We start from the raw sequence: 12803 nt of genomic DNA on the forward strand, positions 1-12803 counted from the left end.
GTCCTTCTTTTCTTTTTTTTTTTTAACTTTTCTTTTTCATGTTACAGAAGAGAGAAATACCACCCAATGCCCCCATCAGAGTTGTACTATCCAGGCCGTGACATTTTTGATCTATTCTTTACATAGCATCCCATTAGAGTTCCAGAGAAACCCTTACTTTCTATTATGTGAACGACACCTTCGCTGGCCTGGAGCCATCATCAGCACTTGGAGCACTGAACCATGAAGCAATATCTCTGTAACTCGGCCAAATAGGCCATGACCTGACAGGCTATAAAGTGGTCATTATCTCCTATTAAATCTGAAATTTGTGCTTTGCATATTTTAAAACAACTATCCAGTTGTGCTGTGGAGGTATAACTGCCAAGTGAATAATTAGATTTTTAGGAGACTATAAAGGGGACCAAAATGCTTTCTACTGTGCCAAAAACAAAGTCAATTCAGATTTTATTTTCTCTCCTCCCTTGCTTTTATCCTCACTCTCTGGCAGTCAGACCAAAAATATTTCAGTAACAGATAAACAGACTTCTGTTACACAATTTACTGTATAAAATCAAGTCTGGGTTGATGTTACATGGATGCCAAAGTGTCCTGTGTTGTTCACTGTGGGCTGCTTTCTCACACAGTTGAGTAGAATGCTGTGGGTGGTCAGCACCTAATATTTGCTTTGTTTGGTCAATGTGATTACAAAGAGAGTTTTATAAAATGTAAAATGACTGAATGAGCCACTTAAATGTCAAAGCTTAGAAGAAATTTGCTTTTATGGTTTAAAATTTAAGTGTTTTTTCTCCCCTACTCCCTGGAGATGTCTAAGTAACTCATTTCATACAGCTTTAATGGTAGAGAGATGCAAGTGACTTTAGAAAGATTTGGAATAGGATTGAAATATAACTATATAAAATATCCTATTAACTCTTGCCCCCTGTTTTACATTTTGAAGAAGATTTTTAACTAAACTCTTGAAGCTCAATACCTATGATGTCATTAAACATTTTTCACTTCAGTGGATTGTGACTCTGGAAAATTTGCAACTACTCTTTTCAGCAGGGGATTAAACTTTCAGGGAATAAATTAAACTAGGTTAAAATGTCTAACAGAGTTTTCAGATGAGTGCTTTATTCAAGTAGCACAGAGACATGTTAACTTTGAAATGAAACTCTAGTTAGGTAAATAACTTTTGTCAAGAAGCTATTGCTCAGGTGCTGCACTGCTCTAAGCCTACTTTATTAATATTGGTTTGCGATCTTCGGTACGGGTGCAGAAAGGAATTTTAAATGCAATTAAAGCTGAGCTAGAAGGCCACACAACTACGTTTTAATCAAAAGCTGAGTTCAATACTGCTTTACATATAATATGTGCAAAGAAAGATCCCTTTTTCACATTAAGTATGACTGTATAAATACTCTATTTTGAGAGAGGGCAAGTGCATTTCAAGGAGAACTGCAAAGGAAGAACAGTGCCACATCATAAAGAATGATAGAAGCACCTAAAGAAATATTGTGCTAGGAATATATTAATATATTATTAAGTATTAATAGTTATGACTTTTTAAACTCTGAACAATCAAGCCAAAATGAATGTGTAGATATGTGTATGTATGTGTGTATACACACACATATTAAATGGGGTTTTGTATACACAAATATACATGTATACAGACACACAATCCAGTTTTTTGTTTTATGGTTTAGTATTTATTAGGGAAATCTAGAATTCACTAATCTCAAACTATTTAAAACTAGATGTGAATATTGCAAAAAGCAAGATGATTGTCATTATTCAATCCTATTCACAAGTGGTAGCATTAAAAAAGGGCAAGAATATGGAAAATTAGTATATTTGGAGGCCTCCCTAATTCAAGAGCAAGGATGCATCATCCTCTAGGTCATGTTTTTATGCCCCTTTAGGAGCCTATGAAGGAAGAAAAAAGGAGAGAAAGAAAAAGGTAGGAAGAGCAGAACTTGAGTGTGAGAAGAAATGGCTACATTTTCCTCTCTCTCTAAAATAAATAAATACATCATAGAAAAAAAAAAGAGGAGGTAGGTGCACCTGGGTGGCTCAGATGGTCATGGGTCTGACTCGTTTTGGCTCAGGTCATGATCTCAGGGTCATGGGATAGATAGGGTAGGATTGGCTCAGAGTCAGCACAGAGGCTTCTTGGTATTCTCTCTCTCCCTCTTTCTGACCCCACCTCTCGCATGTGTGTGCATGTGCTTGCTCTTTCTCTCTCTCTCAAATAAATAAATCTTTAAGAAATAGCTACATTTTCAATCACATACAGTCAGCTACTTGGCATGTCAAATGGATAACAACTGTTGTGAGAATGGGTTCAGGGGCAACAGGGCATTTCCTGGAGGCTTTCTGCTGTGCTAGCCAACTTTTTAGATGCTGGACCTTAGGGAGGTGAGGAGCTATGCTAGCGGAAGAGCCAGAGACCAGAGTAGCCAGAGTGCCCAGCACAGCAGTGGGGTGGGGTGGGGTGGGGTAGGGGAGTCATGCAATGCCTCAGGGCAGTGGTTATTTACCAATGAATACAAAAGTATTTAAATATTTTAACACTGGTGCATACCAGCTTAATATCCACCCTGTTGTTTTTTTTTTATCAGTCATCCTTCACCATTCATCAGCCTAGAATACAAATATATCTCAACATCCACTTAACTCCAAAAGTCAAGGAATTCAGAATGGCTAAAAGGCAATGGAAAGCACAGAACCATACTTTCTTTACTATATACCCTTCTGTAATGTGTAGGCAGAATCCCTTTCAGTTATTGCTATCTGATACAATAAATCAGATCAAAATCTACTGTACTTAATTACAAAATAAGTAATAAGTTTTCTAAGTAAATATTTTTGTTAAACTGACCTTTTCATGAGATTATGAAACAATCTTGGTATTTTTCTTTTTTCTTTCTTTCTTGATTCATTAATCCTAATCTGAGTCCAAGGTTTGGAAAATTAGATTAGCTAAATTCCCTTCTCTAGTACTTCTTTTTTTTTTTTTTTTAAGGTTTTACTTATTTATTTGACACAGAGAGTGAGAGTAAAGCAGGGGGAGCAGCAGGAGAGGGAGAAGCAGGCTCCTGCTGAGCAGAGAGCCTGATGTGGGGCTGGATCCCAGGACCCTGGGATCATGACCTGAGCTGAAGGCAGAAGCCTAACTGACTGAGCCACCCAGGTGCCCTCATTCTAGTACTTTTTACACAAAGAAGTATAGATCAAAGTTATATTCAGACCCACATTGAAGGGCCAATGTCCCTGATGTTTTGGGGTATATGATATAGAAAAAAGGAAGGTGAAGTTCATCTGATGCTCACATTGCTTTATTACTGTGAGGAAAGTTTTAAAGAATAGTGTGAGTTTTTTGAACACCTGGAGACACTGGTTCCTCCTCTCCATCTTCACCACGTGAACTCCCATCAGTGCTCAGCACCACAAGGCACCATAATCTTAATATACATATGTCACTCACATCATATGTGACCAGCACTAAATCTTCTATTCAGGGTTTCAAGTCCCAGTAATCTGCTAGGGGATACACCTCCCTTTATCTCTCACCTCAACTGACTATTCCTATTTCTCATCCCATGCCTGTAGCCTTATTGTATTCTGATTACAAGTCTGTCATTTTCCTGATCCAAAATGTTCTCTTAAAGACTCTGATCTATTCTGAGCTACTTTCTTTTTCACAACTCCAGCTGGCTTCAAATCAAGACTCAACAACATCCCAAATGATTTTATTTGGAATTAAAAAACAATACCTTTGGCATTTTTGCCTTTTCATTACTGATTATAGCAACCTTGAAGGAGACCTGCGGCAAAAGTTGGAGAACCACAAGGTCAAATCTGACTCTGCCACCATGTGACAGTGAGCAAAATGAGATGGCCACTCTCTGAGCTATAGACTCCTCCTTTGAAACATTAGGGATGTTAATAATATAATCCACAGGTAATACAAGAAGTAAATGCAATGATGTTTGTGAAGTGTCTGGAAAGAGTGATTATTTGATTCAGAGCTATTACTATTTGAAGGGTCTTTTTAGGTTTTAGTTTAAACTTTTAATATGTGCCTTCCCTCTTTCCCTCATTCTGTTGCAGTCTTTTCAAGGGCAGATTAGTCATCTAATTCTTCATATCTTCCCAGGGCACAGAAGAAAGAATTCTCCATTCAGTGGGCACTGTACCAATATTGACTGACTTTTGAAAGAAGTTTGAACTGCTCATTTGTCTGAGTAGTTGATTTACTTTGCTATCTTAGAGTGTCATAAAAATGTGGCAGTATGAAATCTGGTGAGATTATGATAGTTGCTGACACAAAGATTTATTGTCTAGATGAAATATTTAATGCATGTTTAATTCAAGAAAACAGCTTTGTAAAAATATTTAATATTTTTCTGGAAGAAAAAGAGAGAACTGATCTTGAATTAAGCATTCTGAATTTAACAATATTTAGGGACACATACTTAATAGTGTGCACTGTCCATCTAAACATACAGATACTTGAATCCAGTCCCTAACAGGCTATACCAGTGCTGCCGTCACATCAGCACACATTGCTAAATCAAACCCCACCTCTCATCTCTCTTCTGGCAAAGGACAATCTTGAGCTTTCAGAAAAACAAATACAAAAACAAAAACCAATATGATCAACCAGAATCTCTGGTTGTAAAACCAAAAGGGAATGGCAGATAATATAAACATAACTGTCTCACAACTGGAAAGTATTCAAACCAGTATCCCTGACCCCAGCCCTTCTCTGCTCTGATCTACCTTCCATACTATAACCATACTATTCTTGCCAAAATATGCTTTTAACAGGCCATCTATACTAAAAAAGTCACTGATTTCCTAATCTCTGTAGGATATTACTTAGCCTGGCATTCAAGTTCCTCAGGGATCAGACTCCTATGTACCTAACCCTGTTTCCTATTACCATAAAAACCTATCCTCAGTCTTTCTCAGTTCAACTCCTTCTTGGATTCAAGTGTTTGTTCATTCTGCAATAATATACACCCCCACCACGCACAAGAGTCCCCAAATACACAGACCTATGTACACTCCCATGCTCGTACACAGTGCCCCCCTCCCATACCCCTTTAAAACATGCCTCCCACCATGAATCATGCCTGGTCATGCTAATCTCCCTTTTTCTAACATACATAGGCCTTGCTGACACCACTTATCTGACATTTAACCTGACAGGGCTTATGATGTTACCTTTTTTTAGTATGTAAGTCCTATGACATACACACCAGATTATAAGCTTCTAAAAGGAAAAGTTGCAGTCTTCATTTCAACTTCCATGCCTGCCTCAGTGTTCATCGGAAAGACACAATAAATCCTTTGATGAAAAATCAAGCTATTTTGCACAAATATGTTTAACACACTGCTGACTAGCAACACAATAATAGGTGACTTATTTCAAAGTGAAAACAAAGAAGAGGCAAAGAAAACCAAATATACAAACATCTAGAAGGCTACTGGGGTCAATAAATAGGTACGTCAATAAAGTTTTGGCTTTTATCTCTAGGAGTATTGGGTATCTAGGTCACTCATAGACAGTTATTGTTTAGAAATGATTCATTCTTCACTTTTCTTTTTACTAGGAATACTCCTGGGATATGACTTGAAAGTTATTTTGCTTTATCTAAATTTAAAACTACTGAATATGGAGGTATAGCAGAAGGATATAAGAAATAAAATTTATTTTCCATGGAATACAGTATCCTTGCATTATCATAAAACTGCGTTTGACATGCTTCATTCAATAACCACGTAGGCAAACCTGAAAAGATTTATGTGCTAGGTAGTTGATCACACTTGGCCTTCAATGCCATTTGATTAACAGGTTTCCCCTTGAGCCTGTTTTACTGAAAAGGAACTCAAGGTTTAATTCCCCAATCCTAGATAAATACCCCTTTTTAAAACGTAAAATGTGAATTGTAGGAAAAGGAGAATGAACCTCACACATGAATAAACCACCCTCCCCACTTTACAAGGAGACTTGATTAAAAGATGAAAATCCACCTCAAGACTTCCAGATAGGCAAGGAGGCCCATTTGCCCCAGCTGCCTGGAGACATTTTAACAGCAGGCACTTTAAGCTTTTAATGAAAATCAGGTTGAACAGTGTGGTATCAGGAAGCTGCCCAACCTGCATGTCTGCCAGAATGAACTGCTCGACTTTATAGCACCCCTCCTCTTCTAATCAAGAGCTGAAACACCCCCACCAAGTCTCAGAACTGTTCTTAAAACCAATGCTGATCCTTAAGAAGAAGGTTTTAAAAACATCAATACAGCCACTGCTTAATTATTCAATTCTGTTCATAGGGCAAAGGAGATTCTTTTCTGACCCCTGCAGTGATTAATTTATGCCCTGAAGCATAAGATTTGATTACCCCTCTCTTAGCATGTATAACGTGCGAACTGTATTACTGGTCATAAAATTATTCAGCCACCATAGTTGGTTCAATGGCCTCCTGAGGCAGTAAGTTCAACTATTTGGCCGCCTGCTGGTAAAGATATATAGCCTGACATTAACTCAGAATTTACCTGCTATTTGTTTTATCAGTATATCTTTGATGTAAATGATTCTTGAATTCTTAGAAAATTATTATATACCCAGTTTTTTAAAAAAATAGAAAAATAATTTGTCCATAAAAGATTTAAAGACCGATATTCACCAGTGTGCTCATGAAATGAGATGTTTTAATTGAAGTGAATGTTCTGATTTAGTCAGAAATCTTTTGGGTTTTCTACTCTTGTTTAAAATCTTTATAAAACATATTAGTTCATGTTTCTGGCTCAGTAAGTACAGTATAGTGTGCTGAGCATAATTAATACTTCTCTGATAACTGTAACCCCCAGAGTGCCTTCAAGATCTTCATAGTGAACATTAATTATGATGCTCAAAAGGGTAGGTGGTGAAGAGGGAGTGGTCTAGGCTTGCCATGCTCAAGTCATATAACAAATCCTAGAGATATTTAGGCTGCTGGTGTTGATTTTATTTCTTTATACTTTACCTCATTCCACAAAATACTTGAGGCATCCAATATACCACATAACAATTTTTAAAATTTAAAGTATCGAGGCAAAAGGAAAATGTGGACAACATACAAATGAACAAGCAAAAGATTTCTAAGAAAGTTACTTTCAAAACAGCTTGCCATATAGTGCTCAACAAATGTAACAGGAGCTGTAAGATGTGGCTAAGGCAAAGAGAGAAGTGGGATAAATGGGATAAACCACAGCATTTGCGGTGTTCAAAAATTTGAAAAACAGCTATAACAAAAAAACTTGCTTTGAAGAAATAGTTTTTTTCCTCTTGGTTATGAGTACTCATCATAATAATTTTATTATTTTATAATAAATTTTATGATAAAATAATTTTATGAGAAATCTCAGATTAAGGACACTACTGGCTGATGTTTTCCAGTGCTTCTCATGCTTTAGTGTGCACAAGAATTATCCAGGGATCTGACAGAAAGGCAGAGTCTGATAGTATATATATAGTTAGGGCCTGTTATTCTGAATTTTTAGTAAGTTCTTGAGTAATGTCAATGGTGCTAGTCCATGGACAATATGTTGAGTAGCAGGATATACAGAAGATCAAGGATATTCCTGGTAGCAATCTATCAATAATGAACTTAATTTCCTATAGCATCCCTCATGGTATGCTAATAGCATAACATCAGTGCCATAAGTGAAATTCTGCAAAAGTAATTTTTGGGGGTGGCGTGTAAAAACATGCATTGAGGCACACATATCTCTTTATACCTACTTTGGCCCAAAGGCAAAATTTAAAACACCCTGACAAACAAAGGGTGAATCAGGTATCTTTCTTCATGTCAGTGGAATGAATAAATTAAGTTCCTCATACCAGATGATTTTTCCTGAGTGAAAAAAAGAATTAAGAATTCTTTGTAGACTATGAGTCAAAATGTAGGACAAATTCTTTGAAATAGCATGTTATAAATATAAATATTTTCAGTTTTAAATTAATCCCATGTAAAATTTGCATATTCATATGTACAAATATGTAATAAATTATTTAAAGATTTATGTTTTCTTTCCAGGCAAAGTTTCAAGCATTGATCATCTGCAAAAGAAAAACAAAAAAAAGCTTTTATCTGCAATATTTAAGCAATTATTTTAAACTATGTACAAATAAAAAATATGAAAGAAAATATTTCAAGTTAACTGATTCTGTATTATAATTTATTTCTTTTTTGATTTAACTCATGAAACAGTAGAATTACAAAGCTAAAAGTAGCCTCCTTTTAGGAAACAAGGAATTGGAGCTCAGGGAGGTTAAATAAATGATTCTGTCAAAGTAAAACAGCTAATAAATTCCAGAGTTAGGCCTTTGATTATAAGACCAATGCTTGTCTCTTATATGTCACACTGCTTTACTATCATTAATTAAGTTGACCTATAGACCCCAATATCATTGTGACTCAATATAGTGGTAAAGAGAGAAAAAATGGAAAGAGAAGCATATTCCACTCACTCCCTGAATATGTACTGAGAACCATTAACATGAAAGCCATTGAATTGGAAGCAAAAGGGCAATATGCAATAATGTACAGGATTGCCGACTTCTCACTGAATACACAGTTTAGTAAAGGTAAACTTGCATTTATAATGTGTTCTTACAATACAGCCTGAGGAGTACTATGCTACAAAGGCATATAAAACATTGTCAGTTGACCATAGAGTTGAGGGTCTATTTCTGGGCTCTCTATTCTGTTCCATTGATCTATGTGTCTCCAAAGGGGCACATGCAACCGAATGTTTATAGCAGCAATGTCCACAATAGCCAAACTATGGAAAGAACCTAGATGTCCATCAACAGATGAATGGATCAAGAAGATGTGGTATATATACACAATGGAATACTATGCAGCCATCAAAAGAAATGAAATCTTGCCATTTGCGACAACATGGATGGAACTAGAGCGTATCATGCTTAGTGAAATAAGTCAAGCAGAGAAAGACAACTATCATATGATCTCCCTGATATGAGGAAGTGGTGATGCAACATGGGGGCTTAAGTGGGTAGGAGAAGAATAAATGAAACAAGATGGGATTGGGAGGGAGACAAACCATAAGTGACTCTTAATCTCACAAAACAAACTGAGGGTTGCTGGGGGGAGGGGGTTTGGGAGAAGGGGGTGGGATTATGGACATTGGGGAGGGTATGTGCTTTGGTGAGTGCTGTGAAGTGTGTAAACCTGGTGATTCACAGACCTGTACCCCTGGGGATAAAAATATATGTTTATAAAAAATAAAAAATTAATTAAAAAAAAAACATTGTCAGAAATTAAAGGAGGTGGTACTTGAGATGGATTTTAAATGTTAGATATATTTTGGTTGTTAGAATAGAGAAGCTGGGTCTTCCAGAGGCACAAAGGTATGGAAAAGCATATTGCTAAGTTCCTTCTAACAATAAGAAATATGGGATGGGGAAAGATCCATGCAGGTTTCTAGCTTTAATAGTAATAATCAACCTAACAGAGTCAGTAACTTATTAAAACACCTTAATTTTTAGGTAATTTTAAAAGATTTAACATAATCAACCTGCCCTTAGATGAGGCTCCCTCTCTCTAAATAGGTATGGTGCCATATTGAGGACATAGTGTTGACCTTTGCAGTTATCATGTTAGTCACTCAGGACTGGCAGTAATCAGACCAGTCTTGGTAAGAGAACATCCATGTTGTTGAGCCCAGCAATCGTCTCTACTTCAGTGGCCCTGACCACTGTCTATAGGCCCACTGAGAAAGAATAAGAAAGGCTGAAAAAAGAAGCAAACTGACGATCAGAATAGGGGTCATCTTATCCACGTGATTACTCACAGCTGATTCTCTTATAGTTGCCCTTTGTTGAACATTCACATAGAACACAAACATCTTCACACTCTGACCGGTCTAAGAAAACCATGAATTTACCTCAACCAAGTTGAACACTCTTTAGCACTCAAACAGGTATAAGAAATTCCCCCATAAGGCCTTAGTTATGCAGTGAAGGAGGAGGTGTAATACAGTAGAAATATGTGCAGTAAAGGTCTGAGACACCTGCTCATGCCTTTTGTATCTGCTTAAGCCTGGCCTCAAACTTAGGATTTCTGTTAATGATAAATCATAATGGTACATGCCTAAACTGAATGCCCAGCTAAATTTACATGGTCATCTGATGGTCCAAGATCAAGCATTCCAACTGTACCGCAGCCTGATCATCTTGCGAGAACTGTTTTTCAGAGAGATATCTGTAGAAGTAGATGCTGTTTTGTTCCAAACCCTGGTAACCATAACTACAATTCTCCTATAGAGGTTTGTCAGAAGTTCCACAAACATCTCTGTTTTCCAGATACAACCAATATTATTGGATCTGATGGCTCATTAAGCTCAAGCAGGAGAGCATTTTGCACTATTGTGCTACTAACTGCAGGGCCTTTTCTTGATTCATTTTGAGTTACTCCATAAATATGGTAGAGCAGTACATATGTGGTATATGCTGTCTCCCATGTCCAAATTAGTTAACCAAACTTTGTACCACCATAGTCTCTGAGAATTAAATTAAGGCAGAGAGAAGGAGTGTTGACACAACCCTAAAGCAAGATTACAAAGATGCATCATTGATCATATTATGTAAAAGCACACCGCTGCTGGTGATCTTCACAAATTGTTACACAGAAAAAAGCACTTTTTAGATCAATAGCTGTGTACCAGGTCCAGTGGACTGTGCTGATTTGCTTCACTAAAGAAACCACATCTGGAACCACAGCTGCAAGTGGAATCACTGGCTGATTGCATCTAAAATAATCTATAGTAATTCCCTAAAATGCATCCATCTTCTTCAAAGTCCAACCAAGTGAATTAAATGAGGACACAATGGAAATCACCACCACTGCATATTTCAAGTTTTTGATATTGGCACTGATCTACAGTCTTCCAAGGAGTGCAGTACTACTTTAGGTTCACCGTCCTGGCAGAGATGGAAGGTTCCAGAAACTAAAACATGCCCTTTGTGTCAGAATAACCCTCACTTCAGGGGTACCTCAGTAGTTTAGTCAGTTAAGCAGCCGACTCCTGATTTTGGCTTGGGTCATGATCTCAGGGTTGTGGGATCGAGCCCCCATCAGGATTCAAACTCAGTGTGGAGTCTGCTTATTCTTCTCCCACTGTTCCTCCCCCTGCTCTCTCTTTCTCTCTCTCTCAAGTAAATATATATATAAATATAAATATAGATAGATAGATAGACAGATAAAAATCTTAAAGAACAACGCTCACTTCATGAATCAGGCCCAATGTGTAGAACTTGATAGTTTCCATGTAAGTGTGCTTCAATTATACACACAGATATTAATTAAGGCAATACTCACAGGGCAGTTTTATGAACCCACTGAGGGGATAAGATTTGTCTGAAACTATGTTTTTTCCTGCAGATTGAGACTTCAGGCAGGTTTGCATAAACCTGCAGGTACATCCTAAAATCTTGTGCCCTAAATATCTTGTTTGCTTCACTCAAGTCCATCCCTGTGTCACTTGACCCATATATCCACTTTGACTGCTGGACTACAATATCATTTTGGGACCCCATGAATCAGTATACATTTAGAGAACATATTTAATAAATCTAAAAATTCTGGGTATTTTCCTCTCCTGATACATAGTTGCCCTGGTTGGTGGCCTCAGGTCCCTTTGGGGAAAGCTTGGGAAAAGATTAAGCATATACTTGTGGCAATATTTCAGGGTTCATTTTTAGGAAGACTTGGCCTCTAGATCTGTGAACTGGCTTAGTTTGGAATCTTGGTGACAGACCTGGACCTTCTCTTGTGATGACTCAAGTCAAATTTCTGGCCACCAGATCTAGAGTTTTATCTTCTTATAATTTAAAATTTTAATAAGGTGCCTTTTATCTTCTACTCCTATGTATACCATAATAATTATTTATAATCAAAATACCTATGCAGGAAAAAACAATACTCAATACCACTTTGCCTCTGTTGCCTTTGACTAATCCTGTCAAAGGCATTGCCACTTGGGCCTTTCCCGTCCAGGATTCTAACATTCCCAGTGAATTCAGGAAGTCTATCTCAATGCCAGCATCTCCCATGACCGTCTCTGGCTTATAGAAAACAATGATCTCTAGGTATATTCTCAATGCCTAAATTAAGGAATATCTTTTGGACTTTCTCTGGGAATACAGTTATACATGTACAGTGGTGGCAGCAGGGAGAGATTAACTGTGACAATCACAACAGAAAATCTACTGCAAACTATCTACTTCCATACACCTTTTGATTCCTTCCTTGTTACTATGCCACAAGAATTCTAGAATTTTGACTTCACTGAGTACAGACTATCATTAACTTAAAGTTTCAGTCAGTTAACCAAATTTGTAGAATCACTTCCAACTATATAAATTGAAACACTACATCATGAATTTCTACCAAGTTTATCATATCAATAAATTCAGCCTTATCCAGTTTTAAGTTCTCCCCTCTCAGTCCAGAACTCTTAGGAATTATTCAATATAAGTTTGTAAAATCTTACAATTACTCTGGAATATAAGCTATCTCATCCTGGATGAGACTTTATACTTGCTCCCATCCAGTATTCTGAAAGCTGATTCTACTGATGGGTCTAGAAACAATAGGAGAGGTTTGGGATAGATCTTGGGACGAATGGACATCCTCATACGTGGCAAGTACCCTGAGCTAACTAATTATAGGAACATCAAGCATAAGAAGCCTACTATAATACTGGGTTTGCTTTTAATGAGGTTAACTCTAAAGCAAAAAG

At 37.1% G+C, this 12803-nt stretch overlaps 1 protein-coding gene across 2 annotated transcripts in view; it reads right to left on the minus strand.

Annotated features, from left to right (window-relative positions):
* Positions 1-12803, minus strand: part of NXPH1 (neurexophilin 1) — a 296807-nt gene that overhangs the window by 22678 nt on the left and 261326 nt on the right. The gene's annotated exons all lie outside the window — the stretch shown is intronic.

The sequence above is a fragment of the Mustela erminea genome, chromosome 11, assembly GCF_009829155.1.
Source record: "Mustela erminea isolate mMusErm1 chromosome 11, mMusErm1.Pri, whole genome shotgun sequence".
In the NCBI taxonomy this organism is placed as follows: Eukaryota; Metazoa; Chordata; class Mammalia; order Carnivora; family Mustelidae; genus Mustela; species Mustela erminea.